The sequence below is a fragment of the Haliaeetus leucocephalus genome, unplaced genomic scaffold (assembly GCF_000737465.1).
Source record: "Haliaeetus leucocephalus isolate CR32 unplaced genomic scaffold, Haliaeetus_leucocephalus-4.0 Scaffold555, whole genome shotgun sequence".
In the NCBI taxonomy this organism is placed as follows: Eukaryota; Metazoa; Chordata; class Aves; order Accipitriformes; family Accipitridae; genus Haliaeetus; species Haliaeetus leucocephalus.
The window spans coordinates 15,539,253-15,558,367 of record NW_010972991.1 but is presented as its reverse complement, the minus strand read 5'-3'; the positions used below and the strand labels follow the sequence as shown (position 1 = coordinate 15,558,367).

At 38.7% G+C, this 19,115-nt stretch overlaps 1 protein-coding gene across 1 annotated transcript in view; it reads left to right on the top strand.

Annotated features, from left to right (window-relative positions):
• The window catches only part of ZFPM2 (zinc finger protein, FOG family member 2), a 258,193-nt gene that overhangs the window by 149,644 nt on the left and 89,434 nt on the right, over positions 1-19,115 (top strand). The gene's annotated exons all lie outside the window — the stretch shown is intronic.

Here is a 19,115-nt window from a genome sequence, read left to right as displayed (position 1 = left end):
TGAATTCTTTCTGACATTTTATTGGATATACTGGATAGCATTTCTCCATGTTACATTACATTGTAGACTACTAACTGAAATCTGGTTTTATAAGAAGAATGCGAACTTGATTGGGCTATGATAAGACTTCATGTCAGCATGGTAACAGAAGATAACTGGAACTGGATTTCAGGGTTGTCACCTCTGACATTCCAGTCTCTGTGTAGTGGCATGACGTGATGATGCTTCACATCTTTCTGTCTTATGTGAATTGTCAGATTTACTCAAGTCAGTATGAGTTCTTATGAGGGCCCCCCAACCATGACACTAATCTACCACATCTAACAGCTACTTTGGTTCAAGATGCAAAGGCTTTTGTCTTGCATCTTGAACAAACCCAGAGAGCCTTGGGTTCAGTCCATAGTGCCATGGACTATGATGTGCCACGTTATTTGGTCAGTCACTGTGAAAGCTCTGTAAATGTGATTATGGTATCATTACAGTATGTTTAGAAAAAAAGCACCAAAAAACCCGACACTTAAGTAGATGGAATAAGAAAAACTTATTTAGTGTAGCTGGTTTTGGCATTCCCCCTGAAGATCAGGTTGCAAAACTATGATTTTGCTTCCTTGTGTTTCAATCACAAATCTCAGCACTTTGTGAATACTTCAGAACATGCGCTGTTCTTGTTTAATTTCTTTTAGGTTTTATTTCTAACCAAACAGACCTACTGAGATCAAAGATTGTTTGCTGAGGCAACCTAGTGACCATTTCAGCATACAAGCATCCAGGCAAATAAGCACCCATATCAATATATTAACATACAAAACACTAATCATAACATCAAAGACTCCTAAAAACTTACTAGAAACAATTACAACTTGTTCCTATAATCATTGCAATTTATACACTTATAAGAGGATTGCTTTTAAACTGCCACAAGCCTTTGAAAGTTGAAACGCTGAAAACAGGGAATTTGCATGTTAAAAATGAGTTGCACACCAGGGTCTTATAAATTCTTTCTATTATAATTACAGAATGCCAACACAGTCATTCTGCAACCTGAAACACCTGCAGTACTAGAGAACTGGGCTCAGATCTAAAAAGGGTTGAGCTGCCCTTCCTTCGCAGCTTGCTGATTGCTGCCCAAGTGGAAGCTGCAGCAAAAGGCTCTTGAGTAACAGTAAAGCTTTTCTTGTGAATCCAGAGCTGCAGTTTGCTATTTGTAGTATTGAAGACTCACAGGCAAACTTTTCTGCAACAACTTTTTAATGTAATGGGAAATTACTTTCACTCCAAAATACAGCTTCTGCAAATTCCCACAGGATGGTGTCTTATCAAGTATTACATTCTTTCTGTAATTATAATAATACTTAGCACATATATACTAGTAAGACTTTTCATCTTCAAAGTACTTTACAAACACTAACTAATTCATTAGACAGTTTCAGTGCTATCTGTCTGATTGAATCTATTAAAATACGATTTTTTTTTTTCAAATACTAAAAACTTTCTTCAATTTCGTGCGGTCTGAGTAGCCCAGAGTCTTAGTCTTTTCATTCGAATGTACTTGATTTTGTTTCATTGATGATGCTGGTTATTTTAGTACTCGGTTAACAAGGTATTGTGAGACAGTCATACAGTGCTCAAGGTGAATTCTGTTATCTCTACTGCAGATGCGTACTAGAACTAAAGTTGAGGGTAAATTTGAGCCCTAATTTATAAATACATGTTAAGAACTTGCTACTTCACTAAACTTTTGTGGGAAATAGGTTGTAGATATGCTTTAACTTCACTTCATTCTGTTCATCTCTTTGCACTTTGAGTTGGCTGTTCTGTCATTCATTAAGCACCTACACTTTGCCTTGAGCTCTGCTGGGATTTTTGTGCTAGAAAGATTAATTGGCTCAGATCACAAAACAATGTCAAATAGAAGATGGTAAAATAAATAAATAGAATAATGTTTCTTCCTTCAATTTGTATCTCATCATTCCAGATTACATTGCCTTGATTTGTGTTAGCTTTCTGTCTCCTACAGTGCCATTACTTCTAATGAAACGGTGTCAGCTGGCATGTAGTTGTAATTCGATGTTATGTTGTAGTTGCTGTGTATAATTTTGTTAGTTTGCTTAGCAATACATTGTTATTCCTGAAAGCAATTAGCTGAACAAATGTGTGGAATTGTACATGTAGCAGATTTGGTCTCCTGGGAGCTGTTTTCCCTACTGTACCCAAGATGAGTGGGGTAAATTGGCACATTTCTAAGAGGAAAATAAGTTTAAGAATTGGCTAGCAGTACATGTTACTGGTCGATCAGTTGCTGACTCAGAAGCACATGCCATATTCCCTTTTAGCTTATTACAGTGATATCTTTGAGAGCAGAATTTTCCCCGGATCTTTCAGGAGAGTACAGTAATGTCAGCCTGACTTCCAGTTCACTAAAGGCTGTGGGCACTGTATTCACCCATGTATTGCACATGCAATAATCACAGGGAGGAGTCTTGGCATGTAGTTCCTATTGAAAACAAATCTGAGCTGGCCAGCTAACTCCCTATTTGCCTTCAAAACTCTCCATAAAATATTTTCCCTAGGCAAGCAAACACAAAAATTGTGTGTGCGTGCACGTATGTGTATATATATGATGTACATATATAGGATTATATTGCTAAGCTATTACAGTGGAACCACAATTAATCTTCTCTATAAATTTTTAGATTAAGAAACCGGTTATTTAAAATCATACATCAGAGTACATTCAGAGTGAATAGCTATGAAATAACTATTAAGTATTTGAAATTAATTCTATTTAGTCTAGCATCACTTAATTCTATCTGTATTTTTTATAACTACATTCCCCCAATACTAGGACAAATTAGAAAAGGGAAAAACAGTTCATTAGTATCCCTTTTTACAAGCTCGGCTACAAGCTGGCTACTCATGGCATGTGCCATTACCCCATTCTATTTTTTTGAAAGGAAACTTTCACAACTGTAATTACACTTAAAAGACATGCTCTTTTTGTTTTAATATTTACATCAAACTTCTCTCACATTGCAAAAATTGTCTATTAAATAACTTAAGAGATGTCCTAGAAACAGTAACTGGACTTTTAGAGACAGATTTTAGGAATCATAGCTTATCTGGAATTATAAATATGTTCTTTCCAAAAAAACAGCTACAGAGTTTCAGTAATTCAAGCAAGATACATGGTGGGAATTATTAATGCATGAACTGTATGTTCGTCTCAACACAGCATACTTGAGAAGCATTCGTACCTAACAGAGTTGTGCACCAGACTTGGTAAATCTCTAAGCCCAGAGGTAGAGGAGTCCCCCCACAACCTAGGAGGGGGCTGGGGTATTAACTGCAAATCTTCCACTGGGACTGTAAGAGATTTTAAAAAATGAATTATGACTGAATAGAATAGAAACGGTGTAAAAAATACAGTTGCACAGAGAGAAAGCCATGCTCATGTAACAGACATTTTTCTAGATATTATTTAAGCCATTTATGTGAAATGTATGGATACCGTATGTTTAGTGGCATTGTTAAAACAGGGTGTCTGTACAAATATTTAGCTGTGGGAATTATAAAATCATAAGGCGATTAAGTTAGCTAGTTGTGAAATTCCAATATTGCTTTTTAAATGACTTCAGGATATAGGAGGTGCTAAGGTTATTATCTGTTATCAGGAATACAGCGGAATTGTACGACTGGATAATAACTAAACAACTGACACAATGTAAAATTACATTATCAGTGTGTTAAAACAAAATTGCGCCCTAAAGGAGTCTACATGCCAGCTCAGAGCTGCAGTGTAATTATGCTTAACTCTGATAATTAAAATACAACGGAGATCAACAGAATCATTTTCATTAAGAAAATTATTAATGATGGTGGTATAACAGTAATTGATTGCAGAGCACCACAGGATAACTCTGTGCAGGAAAACCAACATGTTTAACGTGTGTCTGGGCCAGTTGGGTTGCGTTGCGTACCACCGAGCACGCTGCCCGGCCGGGTGGCAGCCGCGGGGCACGTCTTCTGCTGCAAAACCCCAAATCAGAAAATGGCTGCTGCTCAGGCTGCCCTTTGGAGGGAGAGGGACGGGTGCTGGTGGACGGGGCGGTGGGATGGGGTCGGGTACAGCTGCCAAAAAGGAGCCGGCCGCCGGCAGCGACTCACATGCTTCTCGAGCCGTCCGTCATCTCATTTCGCGTGAGGCGGTGTTTGGTTTTGCATTTCCATTAGTGATTTACTGATGTTATTTCCTCCTCTGCCTGGCCGCGCTGAGTAGTTTATGCCCTTTGTTATTTCTGAGAGGATGCGGGAGGAGAAAAACCCGTCCTCGCCCCAGCGCGGTTCCACAGGCACCGCGTGACATCTTCATAAGTAATTCCACAGGATGGCCCTGTTAATTGTCCCGGTGGTGCGGACACACGATACCGAACGCCATAAAAAGCCTCCATCCCTCCGTAAGTGAAATCGCAGTCGGTGCCCACTGAGAGACTATAAGAAAATCCTGGCTAGGCAGGATGTTGCCTAAGGGTGAGATCCGAGAATTGTCATTTTCTTTTGGTGAACACAAAACCGGGGGGGGGGAGGGGGGGGGAATTCGGGGGAGGGCTTCTCTGCACAGCTAAGGGATGGGTGCTTGCTCAAACAGATGCTGCTTTTGAAAGCTGCCCAAAAAAGTCTGTTCTCCAATCACAATAGAGGACAAGCCTGCTAGGGTGGATTTACAGGATGAGATTAGTTAAAATGACAGCTGCCCACACTGAAACTGTGTCATGTAGCTGATTTATAAATAGAAACTGGAGGAGAGGGAGCACACGGGAGAGGGCAGAGCAGAAGTCAGGGCTGGAAGCAGAGGGCTCTGTGCTCGGCTCTCCCAGGGCTCCCCTGGCCGCCTGGCCCAGGGGCTGACTTCTTTTAAGTCGGTAAATAGATAACTCTTTACTTACTTCACTGGTACTGGGATGAGGTCTTTAGCTGATGTGTGTGCCATGCGTTGAAGCTCTAAATGCTGCAAAAGAGTTACACGAAATCACTAGTAAGAATTGAAGGCAATTTTAATTAATTTTGGTAATTTAAAATAGTCTTATTTTTTAACATATAGGAAAAGTCAGTTGTCGCAACAAAAGGGTTCCTAAATTTTTCCTTAGTGGCAGAGGATTACTTTTCTTAATTGTTCTGTGAGATCCTTGATACCATGTTTTGCCCTGCGAATGAGTTTTCAGCCAGTAAATACTTTTTTTTTCCTGCAACTTCAGGTAATGTAATGGTACATTGCACCACAGACATAGCATCAGAGACCCTAATGAGACAGGTCAAACATCATAAGGAGTTTAAATACTGCTGCATTAGAATATATTTTGTTTTGGGTCAGAGAACAAGTTGTTTAATAGGCCAAAGGTTAACTTAGGGCATATATTTTAGGTTGCAAGGGGCTTCTTTCCACATGCTATTACAAGCAAATCGAGTGAATTTACTTAGTCTGTTCCATGTGGACAGTCAGAAAACTGCAGTATCTGCTGTCCGGCTGGATGCCTCCATTAGCTAAACAATGTGCTGAAGCCTTTGGTGGTGCTACAGGTTTTTGTTCTTTCTTTGTACCCACTGACAAAAAAATCTGAGTTTTTAACAAAATGCATGTGACGCTTATCCTAGTATCAAAGGTCCGTGGAAAACCTTATTTTACGTTTTTTCCATAACACTGAAAAATTGCAAAATATTTCTCAAGAGAAGCATGATTATGTGTATAATGCTTACATAAAATAGTATCTGTACAAGGGCAATATACCTTCACAGTCATTGGAAGAAAGTGTCATGGATACAGATATAAAGACATGATTGGTAGGCAGGTAGATGGCATGATTCACGTTTGGTTTTGCAGGGATATTGAGAAGGCAGGATGCCTAATGACACTGTTGCAAACGAAACTATTGCAAATTAGTCCTGCTACTTTACTCGCTGGCCACAGAAGGAGAAAATATTTTGTCGCCGTGACTAGTGATACTTATTGCTTGCTGATGGCAGACACAGTGTTGTGGACTTAATTCAGACACAATTCAGCTTCAAAGAACTCACAAAGCAGGATTGTACTTTTCCCTTATTTTTATTTTTTACCTATGCAAATAGATCCAATGGGGGATTATCTGCTTTAGGGAGTTTAGAGGTCAGGGCCTTGTATATGGTCTTAATTATCTACAAGAAAAATGTTATTTAATGCATCTTTATGGAATTAGTATAATATGCATATAATAGCATACAGTGAATTATTACATGCCCTCTAAATTCTAAGCCTGTACTTAATAAAGGGAAGATGACAAGAAATGCAGGGGTACAGTTTTATTTTCACTTCCCACTTTTGTTCATTATTAGTGCATTTCATTTACATAGTAGCTAAGTGGTATTTTTAGGTTGTTCTCATATGTACGTTGGTTTGGGTTTTTTTCTTGTGTTCTTTTTGTCACTTATTGTGTAGTTTATTTCATAGTTTGAAGTTGGAATTCTTTTTCATTTGAGGAGGCACGGAAATAAACAGAATACTGACAAGATTTGCACAGAATTATACTTAGAACTGAGTCTGACACTCACCTATGAGAACATGTTCAGGACAGAAAAGAAGCCCAGTATGTACTTCACACTGGGACCATGTGAAAAGAAACATTGCTTCAGCCATTCAGACCACTGGCAAAAATACATGCAAACATCACGCAGAGATTTTATTTTTCAAGATACGTATTTGTCCCTCATTTTTCTAAGTCAATTGCAGTAGAATCAGTCATTTAAAAATCCTTTTAAGAAAAATGTTGTCATTATTTTCAGGATATGACATAGATGCTAAATGTGCTTTATTTTCTTCTTAATTAAATTATTTTTTTCCATCCATTACGCCAAATAAAAATTGAGGACTGCAGTAAACCTTGTGACCCCTGTGGCTTATGGTAGCGTTACCTCTGTCATCTTCCCTGCAAAGCAAGAAGGAAGAAAAAAAGCCCCCAAATTTGCTGAGCCACACATTTCAAGTTGTCGACAACCCCATCCACAAGAAAACAGAAGAAAATATATATGCACTCTGTCCTGTCAAAAGGCTTTCGCCTTATCTTGAGAGACTGTCAGGGCAGGAACATCATGGAATGGACAGAAGTCTATTAAATTAATAAGCTGCTGGATGGTGTCTGGAGAGTTATGATGCTCCATAAATCCAGTTTGATCATGGTGGACAAGGTTTAAATCTGCAGCCTTCTAATACACATCCAGGTCCTGGATTGGATTTGAAGTTTTGTGCTGGAGACACAGAGATAGTCCTGCAGCTTGTGAATTAAGATTTATCATTTTTTCATACTATTTTTTTTTTCTTTTTTCTACACTTCTTGACAAAAATGAAAACACCTTAGGGATCCTGGCAAATGTTACTGCTTGAAATGAAAGAGCTGTTGTCAAGGTGAAACCATGACCTAGAAGCCTAAAATCAAACCTTGGTCCTTCTTTTCAGGCAGCTTCATTGGTGCTGAGTATAAAATGTCTGTATGGGAGGAAACAGGGCTGGATTCATCTGCAGCCTGTTTTATGGTGATTCCTATCAAATACTCCTACTGTGTATTTGTAATACAAGGCAAACAAATGGTGTGGCATGTAAAAGCAAAAGCTGAAATACATAGAAATATATTCGTCCCCCATTCGAGGTGGTTCTGTGTATAACTTACAATGCAGTGTGAAATTTCTGTGCCCCTTACCTCTAAATGGATTAAGCCTGATGGTAATAATTCAGGGGACTCTTTCGTAGCATTGAAGGTGCCAAGCTCCCAGGAAAACCTGTGTGATGTGCAGGCGTGATGTCCAAGTAGAGCTGGACTGCCTGGAACGCAATGTTAAAATCATGTTGGATGTGTTTTGTCTCTAGCTGCTTACAAGCAAGGCCCTTATTATGGCACAACGGGTGGAATTCAAGTGTCTGTTGGCCGCTTAATTGACCTGCAAGCCAGTGATTTATTCTTAGGTCCCTAAGCTCCTATTCTTGTTACTCTGGAGACTCCAGCAGGTGATTGCTGTGCTTGCTTACACAGGCAGTGGCACAGCCAGCAGTTCTCTCTTCTCAAATTCCCTAGCCATATTTTGGATCCTGCCTCATTTATTTATTGATGATACTTAGAATCTGTGTTACTTTTAAAAGCAATCTGTGCTCATTTTTGTCATCATTGTTAATTTAGGAGCTTAAAGAGACTTCTTGAAATTCAAGAAGTATAAAAACAATGTCTATGTTAAAAGAAATGGATAGCTCCTCTTGCAATACCAGGGACACTGAGATATTTTTATGCTCAGGAAAATGGATTCAGAACTGAAAGCAATTGAAACAGCTCTTCCGGTGTGTAGGTTTCCTTAAACAGAAATTGGGATCAAGGTGCAACCCTCGGTTACATCCGTCCATACATCTCCCTCCATTGTCTTCCAGAAATTACTTAAGAGCTGTAGCTAGAGATCATGTGTGACTGAATCCTGACCTCTCTATTGATCCTGGGGATCAATCTGTGTACTCTCTGATCCAAAGATCAATGTCAGCATTTCTCTCCTTCTCCCACGGCATTCCAGCACCGCTCCCTACTGTAGACAGAGGCCACAAGGAGCAGGACTTTGCAGCAGGGCACCGTCGCGCTGAGGCCAGCACTGGGGACCACATCCATTTTTCCCAATGCAACGGCAATTGCACCCTGTTTTTTGTGGCAGGTTATGAAGTGTGTATAGTGATATGGGGAGGAGGGAGAGTGGAGGTTAGAGAAGGAGCTCCAGCGTGGTGCAAAATACAGGAGTCCCTCCTTGCAGTCCCCCTTGCAAAGGAGGCAGGATGCTCCCACTCCTGCAGCTGCCCTTCTCCTCACCAGTGCTGGGGCACCCCTCAGCCTTCCCACCGTTCCAGTCTTCTCTGAAGAGAACTGCAGAAAGTATGGGAAAGTTGCAACCTGCTTCGATGTGTGTTTAGTATCTAAGGAGTGAACCCCTGTTAGTGCAGACATGGAAAGTACTTAGCAGCTTTCTTAAAATGTGATTTGTTTTGGTGTTAAAAAAAGAAGAGGAGAAAAAAAAGCTGTTTCAGATTTCATTTTTTCTTTCTTGTTTCAGTTTCAGTCCGTCAGAGCATGTGGGGCAGTGTGATGCTGACAAACAGAAATCTATGCTAGAGTGTGCCCGAATTGTGATATTTGAAGCTAGTTGCTATGTTGAAGCAGATTTAGTAGAGATGTTCTGTAACTGAGTGATGATGCATATGACTGAATCGGTTGGTGGCACACAGAATCAAGGTTTGTTGCTGGAGCAGAAATTGCCTGTAAGATAATTTCCTATGATAATATCATAGTATACAGGCATATATACATGCATACATGCATATTCTATATAAAAAAAGCCCTCAGGCCTCAGTTAGTGTTTCACTCAAGGCACAGAAGGTTCTGAAATCTCTTTCTATAGCTGCAGTGTCAACTTCTGCATAGGCAACTCCAGCTATTCTGAACAATTATACTATCACAGGTTAATAATCACTGGGAGGAAATATTATTTGGAAAAAATAGAAAGACTTTATATCTTTATAAGATAGAAAGACTAAGTCCTAGCTAACATTGTTAAGGCTCAGGAAAAAGTGCTAGTATTAGCTTTATAAATTACAGAAGAATGCTAGTTTTGCAATAAAGTGGTGAAAGCAGAAGATGACATAGGGAAAACCAGACTTTTTAGGGAGTGCAAACCAATGTAAAAAGAATATTGAAAAGTTAGACTGTGTTAGAAACGCTAGAAAAGAGGTCTATTCAGACTTAATCAGATGGATTTAGTAACCATTGTAACTTCTTGTTTAAAAAAATAGAAGTGCACAGTCAGTTAATACATACTGGGCTCTATAACATTATTTTGGTGAATGGAGATTTCTTGTTTGTAACAGTAGTGATGTAGAAACACGCACAAATTGAAAATTAGCTTTTACAGTTGAATATATAAAAATACTGTGGTAGAAGCATATTGAACAGTAAGGACAGTGTACAAATTATTCAAGATCTGAACAAACAAAAGACATTTTTGAGAAAACCAAGGATCAGTGGATTAACAGGAAATGACTGATATGCCCTAACCTTCAACTCAGAAACTAAGACAAAGTATTGTGGTTGGTCTGTTAGCTGAAACAAACATTCAGATGCGTATGACCAGAAGCATCTGAGACATAGGGGAGACAACGGTGATTTTGGCCAGCCAAAATGTTTGCTGATACTATAAGATGGGCGACTGAACTTAAAGTATGAGATGAAAGGGAACTGTTTTACACTAGGAAATGAGAGGGGTGGCATCAAGTGATCACTGTGCATCTTCTATTAATAAACTGTTCTTTTAAATGTGAACAGGCTTGCTTTTATGGTGGCTGCATGTGCATTTTAATGGATTTAAATTATGTGAGGTTTAAATGCATTTTCAAGTTACAGTTAAATGAAAATTTAAAATAAGACTGACAGATTGCTAAGGCTAAGCCAGTTTTATGATTAAGGTTCAATTAAATTATATTTATCGTTGGAGCAAATGAAGTATAAAATCACAAACAATGATATTTTTCAGTGGCTTACTTTGGTGGAAAGTGTAGCCTGAAGTATGACTTCAAGACTTTTATCTTCTATTCCCTCCTAAAGTAGAAATTAATTAGGGCTAAACAAGCATTGGCTATACGTTCAGAACCCCATCCTGAGAGTCTTTCGTGGACCAGTGGTCCAGGAACAATTTACTAAGAAAGCTAGTTTGTGATGCAAAGTATTATGTATGTTATTTGGGTTTAACTAGCTAAGTTAGGGGGGAAATTGAAATTTTAATAATGGTTTAAAGAATGAACTGGTTTTATTGCTTTCATAGAAGCCACTTTTGGCCCTTTGCACTCTCTCAGAAGATCTGCTGAGATCGACTCTTTAAATACAGTTCTTTCTCTTCCCATGTACTTTCTATGTAAATCCCTAAACGTCATAAGCTTTGCAGTGAGTGAAGGAGAGAATGCTGGTTTTGTACACGCAAGCTATTTCTCAATTACATCTACTGCACTGTAACACGTGAAACATGACAATTTTCTGGCTTACCACAATATGATCATCAGCTTTATATAAGTGTGGCACTGCTCTGTCTTTCTGATACACTTCCTATAATTCGTTATTTATTTTGTCTTCATTTTGTCCTACAGAAATGTATGTAAAAGGAGCAACATTCTGCATTCTGTTTCTTTGGTTTGATCTTGTTTTTATAATCTAGGACATAACAAAACACATGGATTCATTTTGGACGTTGAGCAACTTGAATTTTTTTGACACATTTAAAAAACGATCCACAGCGTCATAAAAACTGTTCTTTCCAAAACACCATTCCTCTCCTTTATAAAAATGCTCCTCAGTGACATTAAGGAGAAAAAATTAATTTCAGATCAATTACACCTAAAAAAGTCCTTTAATTTATTCAGCTAGAAGATTCCAAAAAAGTGATGAGCTGATATATGACCTTCTTCTCTTTAAGAACATATGTACATATTCAGCAAAGTGAAGCATGATCCTAGTGTTAGCGCTTGGGAGTTTTGTTGTGTGTTGCTAATTATTGCAGAGTCTAAACACATGAATAGCTGAATACTCAAAGGTCTAATTGTACAGAGAGAGTTCAGTTCATGAGTCAGAGAAGTCTCCAAAAGCACCCATTGAGAAGTATTCTCCTTAACAAGAGCATTTTCTTGAAATGGGATTCTTTTTGGCTGTTAAACTGGTACATGGGAGATCTAAGAGTTGGTCCTTACGCTGAAGATATTGAAGGAAATTCTTAAGCTCAGGACTGCTATTTTTGTGTGTCAGTATTGTATTGTATGGCTGTATCACATCCCTTGTGTTGTCTCTGGGACGTTAGTGTTATAGAGCAATCAATAGGAGCTGATTAGGTGAGGTTTCCTTTGAGCACATTAGCCTGACGGTCTACCATTAATATGCAGGAGCATTCTTTATTTTTACTTAGTTTCTTTACCTTCTTTCTTTCTGGAGGAAAGTTGGGTCAATTTGCATTTGCAGTTGGCAGACTCCAGCCACTATTACTAATAACGTTGGCTACTGGGGAAAAAGAAACAGCCTGCAGTTTTTAACAGTAAATCTGAATCTAATTCTGTGTTTTGGAAAGGGCCCGATCAGATTTTAGCTGTATGCCACAAATCAAACACCTGATTTATCAAACTGTGTCACTTTTACGTAGTAACAACTTGTCAGATCCTGGTAGAAGGTTGTCTGTGATTCATACTGCAATGACTTCGTTAGCTGTAGCCCCCCCAAATTAGTTAGTAGGCACATATGCCCAGCTGAGCACAATAAAAAAATGTATGCTATTCCTTTTCCAATTATTTATTTTCATATAGCATCTCTGATGAAAATGGGTTAATATTTGTTAAGCTAAAGAGTTTTGTAGAATAGTACTGTAAATGGAGGACACAAAAAAGAAATAACTCTGCTCTGAGGAAAATTGAGTTTTACTTAGGAAACAATCTCACTTTTCTTTGATATTGTTAGAGACGACTTATGAGTTTTAAACTCAATAATCTTGTAGGGTTACTATATTATTTTGCTTTATCCTGACATAACTGTTGTTTCTATGGAAAACAGACTTTTTCCATAGCACTGAACCAGTTAGACTATATCCTTAACACAGGAAACAGCTGTTAATGTTTTGGGATATTTAAAATATTTTCAGTGTATAGCATTTGGTTGGTGCATTGTCTTTTTTTTTTTTTCACCACAGTCAGTTATCTTCATTGGTATCTACTGGTACAAAACTGGTGTAGTGGAGTAAAGAGCTATCCCATAATTTTCCTCATTCATTGTTCTCATTTCTTTCCTCATTTTCCTGCTCTGCAGAGATTCAAGTGCATAGAGGAAATGTCCAAAAAAAGGATGAAATGAGTCTCTGAGTAGTCCTTTCTAGCATGTATAACATACCATAATTCTAAGTACTCAACGATACTGAACTCTGCTCCCCAGAGATGGAAAAAAAATTGTCACTAGACAGGGTAAGTCATCAGCAGGGACTTACAAGTCCCCTGTCATCTCTTCATCGTAGATCCTAAATACTGCATTACCAGCAGGGCTCTTTGGCAAATTGAAACACTGGAGAGAAGCCACGCAGGACTTAACGTAGAGTTCAGGAGATGAAAAGGAACTGCCGAAAGTAATTGAGTCCCAACATTTTGGTAATATGTGGGTTGCTTAATTACATTTGCCTTTGTTCCCTTTTGAAAACGGGATGCATCATTCTCTCTTTTTCAGAGCTTATATAGTGGTCTAGCTGTGATAATCTAGCACTTAACTACACATAGTTGGACTAATAAATAAGCTTTGCAGAGCAATAGCATGCATATCATATGGCATCTTCAAAATCTTTTTATATTATCTACTAAGAATATTTTGTATAAACTGAAGTAATAGTACACAAGAAGGAGAAAGAATTACACAGTACTCTTCACGTCTGAGCAGCCCAAATAGTGAATGCATGATTTACAGCATTTGTGGCTGAAATGCAGGAAAATTTTTCATGAGTGGAAGTGTTTTTAAAATGCTTTGTAACATGTGCAGTAACAGTATGCTTGCTTTTAAGGCAGGAGGTAGAAAGCAAACATCTCAAGCCTTATTATTTAGGAAAGATTTGGATGCTTGGCGTGTCTCTTTACATCTATCACTATAAAGAGTCAAGAGAATAAAGAAGTATTTGGAAGTTTATTGATGGATTGTTGAAATGTAACAATCAGGCTTTTGATAACTTTTGTATATGCTTGGAGGTGCTGATGTGTAACACGGCTATATCTCATTAGGTTTATGTAAGAAAAGTGGGAATTTTTCTGAATGTATTCGATGCCCTTTTTTTTTTCCTTTTGCAGCATACATATCTCTTCCTTTGATAGATTTTAATATAAAATACTTACTTATCCCATGGACAACTCATTCTTGAGTTTCTTAGAATTTGAAATCTTTCCAGTCGTTAGTTGGAGAAGTAGTGTAAGCTCAGGTAGAAACAAATTTGAGGCAAACTTGTCATCACTGTTTCATAAAGGGAAGAAACTAATACTTGAAATATTAGCAGCAAGTTTTTGGTATTTCATTTACATCACAGTGAGGTACAGCTCTGTATTTGGATCTTAGTTCATACTTCCTCAGAAAGCACTGACATTTGGATTTGAGAGGAGGTTGTAATTCTTGGCTTGACATCTTTTTTTTTTTTTTTTCTTATTTTCCTAGAATTGTACCCTTCCTTAATTCATATTTTGGTCCAACCTTAAGGCATTATGTAATTTTTTTAATTGGGGGAGGTTGTGAATACCTGTTTCTCTTGGAGAAGAGAAAATGCATAAAGGCAACCAAATGGAGTGAACATAGTGTTATTCTAAATTGTCAGATTGTTCGTAGGTCTCTCTAATACTTTGCAGGTTCTAGTCTGTTGGCGATATAGTTTCAATAGATGCACTAAAGAAAGTGCCAAGACCAGCTTTGACAGGGTTTTCTTTTTTTTTTTCTTTCTTTCTTTTTTTCCTCCTCCTCTTTCCCTTTTAATCCCTGTGGGGCTCTGTGATTTTTCATAGCTGGACTAAAGTTGTGTCAACGGGAGACTTGCACCATAAAGACTGAAATGTTAAAGAAAGCTACAAGGAACAGCTTTGAGGCAAGGTTTCAAGCTTTGTCATCACGCTTGAAGAATTTTCTGTTTAATGTACTGTAATGCAGTATTCAATGGGGACAAGTTTAATTGAGTTTTACACAACCCAGTTGGGAGTAGCGCTGCAAGGTAGGTGATGTCTAGGTTTTTAATCTTCCACTCCAGAGAGGCTTGTTGACGAAGTGGTTCTTTCTCTTTGTAAGAAAAAAGGGAAGCATGAGAAATGATACATCCGTGGATAAAACCAATTGGCAACCCCCAAAGGAATGAGGGCGATAAGGCGAATCCAGCACTTGTAAGAAATAAAAGAATCCAACTGTTCATTTAAATGAGAAACAACACATGTGATTGAGGAGGCAGGGAGGCTGGGCACTGGAGTGGGGAGGAAGGGACTAACAAACAGAGTGGCTGGTGTCGTAGTTAGGCGTCCCGCACAAACAAGCCAGGGTTTCTTAGGCGGATTACCGAAGAGATAGTTAACGACATGTATTTTTTAAAGGAAAAGGAGAGCCAGGCATTTCCTCTATCGGAGAAGGTGGTTGAAGTGGCAGGAGGGAGGAAGCTGCTGTTAGGCAAACCCTACTTAAAGAATCGCTATTCCTTCCCCGAGGCCTAACAGCAGCTCTCTATCAAACAGCGTAAAAATAGCACTGGACCCTGTCAAAGAGAAAATAATACCTTCTGTGTAAGCCTTAGTGTATTAAACTGTAGTCCTGTTCAAGTTACTTCTGCTAGAACTTAAGCAGCCGAAAGGATAAAAGCGTGCAGTCAATATACTGCCAAATCATCTCCCTGCTTTGGCTCTGCATCCCTGCTAAAGCAAAAAATGTTTAGCTGGCCCTAAAAGCGCTGTCTGCCCTTCATTAAAAATTCTGCTCTTCCCAATCGTGTACAATTGTATGTTACAGTATATTTTAATTTTCACCTGTACAGCAATACCAATACTGTTCTACTTGTTTTCTCTTAAGATATTTAAGAGATTTGACCTGGTGCGTGACAGAAACTGTTTGTTTGTTTGTTTGTTTTGTCATTTAATTCTCATGTTGGCATTTTCGTTCAGAGAGATTTCCCTCCTGCCTCTGGAGTCCTTCGCTGGAGGAGACGCTGCGTTGCGCGGTGATGGTTTTCAAGTTTTCTTGGCCATCTTAACATCAAATCTCTCATTTTGCTTCATCAGAATCGAGAGGACTTAACACAGAGCCTTTTTATCGTAAAATGTACTGAAGACCAAGGTTGGCATGAGCTAAAACAAGCAGTAGTTGGGGAGCGCTTTGCTGCCAAGCGAGGTGTTCGCTGTGGGACGAGGGGAGCAGCCAGCCAGGCCGGCCTTGCACCCCGCCATCCCGCTCCCGCCACCTTGCGTAGCCGCCTCACGTAGCCGCTTGCCGGTGCGGCCGACGAGCCCCGGCAGCACGTTTAGCCTCACGCCTTTTTACAAAGTCGCCGGTACCCCTTTCCTTGCCCAGATTGGGTGGCTTTCACACCCACCCTAGGAGGGGGAAGGCAGCAGTGGCTGCTAGTCCAGCCTGCTTTCGGGAGGAGAGCTGGGGGGGGGTTCGTAACAGCGTGGAAAGCCTCGGTAACCAGCTATTGTGTGGGAGGGTTGAATTTCGCCCGCAGAACACATACGGTGAGACAAATTGGAAATTGCAGCGGAATGTGCAGAATTTGCACTGTGCTTCTTTCCGAGGTACCACCAGAATCCCTGTTAAATTTATAAATACAGTATGCATGCAAAGTATAGAGCTGAGCAAATAATTCACAATGAATAATTTATCTGACAAATTTAGCCTTTTTTCTGCTCATGAAATATCCATGAACAGATCTGTGATTTGTAACTGCAACCTTTACAGTGCATTAGCATAGGGGTTTTTTTAATTTAATTTCCTTGTGTAGTTTGGTGTAAAAAAGTAATTCCCTGTTATTAATCATATTAGCATTTTAAATAGTCCAAAAGTAGGCTTTGAAGTTCAGCCATCAATAAGTGAAGGGGCTGAAGGAGATAGGTGTTCTTACCTTGCTGCTGTTGCTGTTTGTCCAGAAACATTTTTTCCGTAGGCTACATTTACAAGGAGACATCACAGCAATTTTCATTTTTACAGCCTCTATATTTGTGTAGAAAAATACAGAACTGTCTCTTCTTTGGTGGAAAGGAATATTCTAAACAACATCCAGAGAAGCACAGATTTCAGATAAAAACTGAGGTGGGAGGGCTTGGGAGGATGGGGCGGCACCCTCAACTTTTGTTAATAACAACGCATATTTTGGAGGATTTTGCTGTATATCTCTTGTAACATGTGGAATATATCCCTGTTATATCCTGACAGTGGCATCCCTTTGTCTATCTGCATGGGCTGAAAGCATGGGGAGAAATGAGACTCATATTTCATAAGGCCTTAGCAAAATTTGAAGCCCTATTTTCAGAATGAATTGCTTGTGGTTAAATAAACATAAACTAAAAGCCTGGGGTTTTCTGAGGTAAACAGTTTGAAAATGTAGCACTAGCAGACATGCTTACTGAAGAGTCTTATACAATATGTTTTTTTCAGTATCTCTTCATCTTTCTATTCTAATATTTCCTCTATAGTCAATCATCACTATTTACTGTGGACTAAACTGTTAGGAGTTTAACTGGTTTCAGTTAAGTTGTCAACTGAATTTTTTGCAGCTTTGTTAAAAATACAGCTAAACATTTTTACCATTGATAACCTTTCAATTTCTTGAATTTCTCCCATGATTCCAAATTTCCAAAATATTTTTTAACATATCCCAGATTTTATCTTTATCTATGTGAAGCTGTAACCTCAGAGGTAATGCTTAAGAAATGGGCAGAAATATAAGAAAATTCTGTGAGAAACTTCAATTGAGTGGAGCTACTGTAACCAAAGTAATGCATTTGTTCTTCATTTGACATATTTAAGGATAATATATGGTTTGTGAGGCTCTCACAGATTTAATATGTAGCTCTGCTCAGAAGAACAGCTTTAACAATATCTGTCTGGCCAATAATCTGCTTATTGTCCGCATTCACAATTAAATCTGTAGGCTTTGCTGGGAAAAAAGTTTACTCCCTCATTTCTGATGGTATGGCAGAATTCAATACAGCTAAGAAAGAGTCAGTTGGATTTTATTTGTATGTATCCTCTTCAGAACAATTTAATAAATTCCAAGCATTTCTACATCAGTACAAACCTACTGAGGGCATTGAATGCCTTCAACAGCTGCCATTAAAAAAAGACCTAATTCGGTCCTCAGAAACACCATACTCAGTGACGAGTGATATAGAAAGAACCCAGGTTGACTTTCAGAGCCAGGATGAGTTTACGGAACTGCTATTCCTTATAAGTGGATCCACTGCACATAGAAATAATTGAGATGTCATGAAAAGCCCAGTCTCTATTTATAATAGGCTATGACCACACATAATAAAAATAAATAATGCAATAACTCCTTTTTTGGTATTACTTAATAACAAAAAAAGTCTTCAGCACATTCGAAAACAAATCCCACAGCAATCAGCTGAACATTGTATGAAGAAAGAAGGAATTTTGGCATCTCTCTATTCTGAAGACATGAGATCTGGTTTGGTTATAAGAAAAATAGGCATAAGATACCCTGCTTTCCTTCTTTACAAAGCTGTTTCCAGCAAAGAAAAACCAAGATGTTCTCAGTGAAGGAATTATTCATACAGTCCCCCAAATGTTGGTGGAGGTAGATTAGAATATAATAAAAGCAGATACTGTAACAGGTCTTCTGGAATAATCCCAGGTGCCAAGATCCATCCATTCTTGCATCCATCCAAATTCACTGAAATCAGCGCTCAACCTGAATGGACATCTCTGAGCAGATCTAGCCAAAGCCTCGTGAAGGAAAATCTAAATTGGCACCCATGGAACTGGGATTCATCCCAAATGGCAGACTATGTCAAGTCTTTATATGTGATTCTGACCTCTATCCTTCCCAGCATCCCATTTGCACATGTCATAATTTTGCCATTTTACAGCTGAGACTGGAATAAGATCAGGGAACAAGGGATTTTCCGAGTGCCACCATACTGGACATCTTTGTCCCTCTCACAGAAGTATAAGTATACTTTCATGTTTGTCCTCTAAGGAAAATAAAATAAAACAGAGCATTACTCTACAGGAAGTCCTTATGCAGAAAACCAAAGCACCTGTGTATTTCCTTCAGTTGCATTCAGGTAGAATATTTTGGTGAAGTACGTATCTCCAGCCTTCATACAGAAAAAGAGACCAACACTTAACACGGATCTCAATCCCAAATTTATTTTTTGAAGTAATAACAAGTTCCAGTAGTATTTTTTAGTTTTCGTTCTTTCACACATAAATGGTTTGCATCCAGAGATGACAGCCACGTCCACACCTAAAAACGTCAGGGTGGTTGGTTGCTTGCACTTTGACATGCTTGCTCTAGAAGGTGGCCTTCTG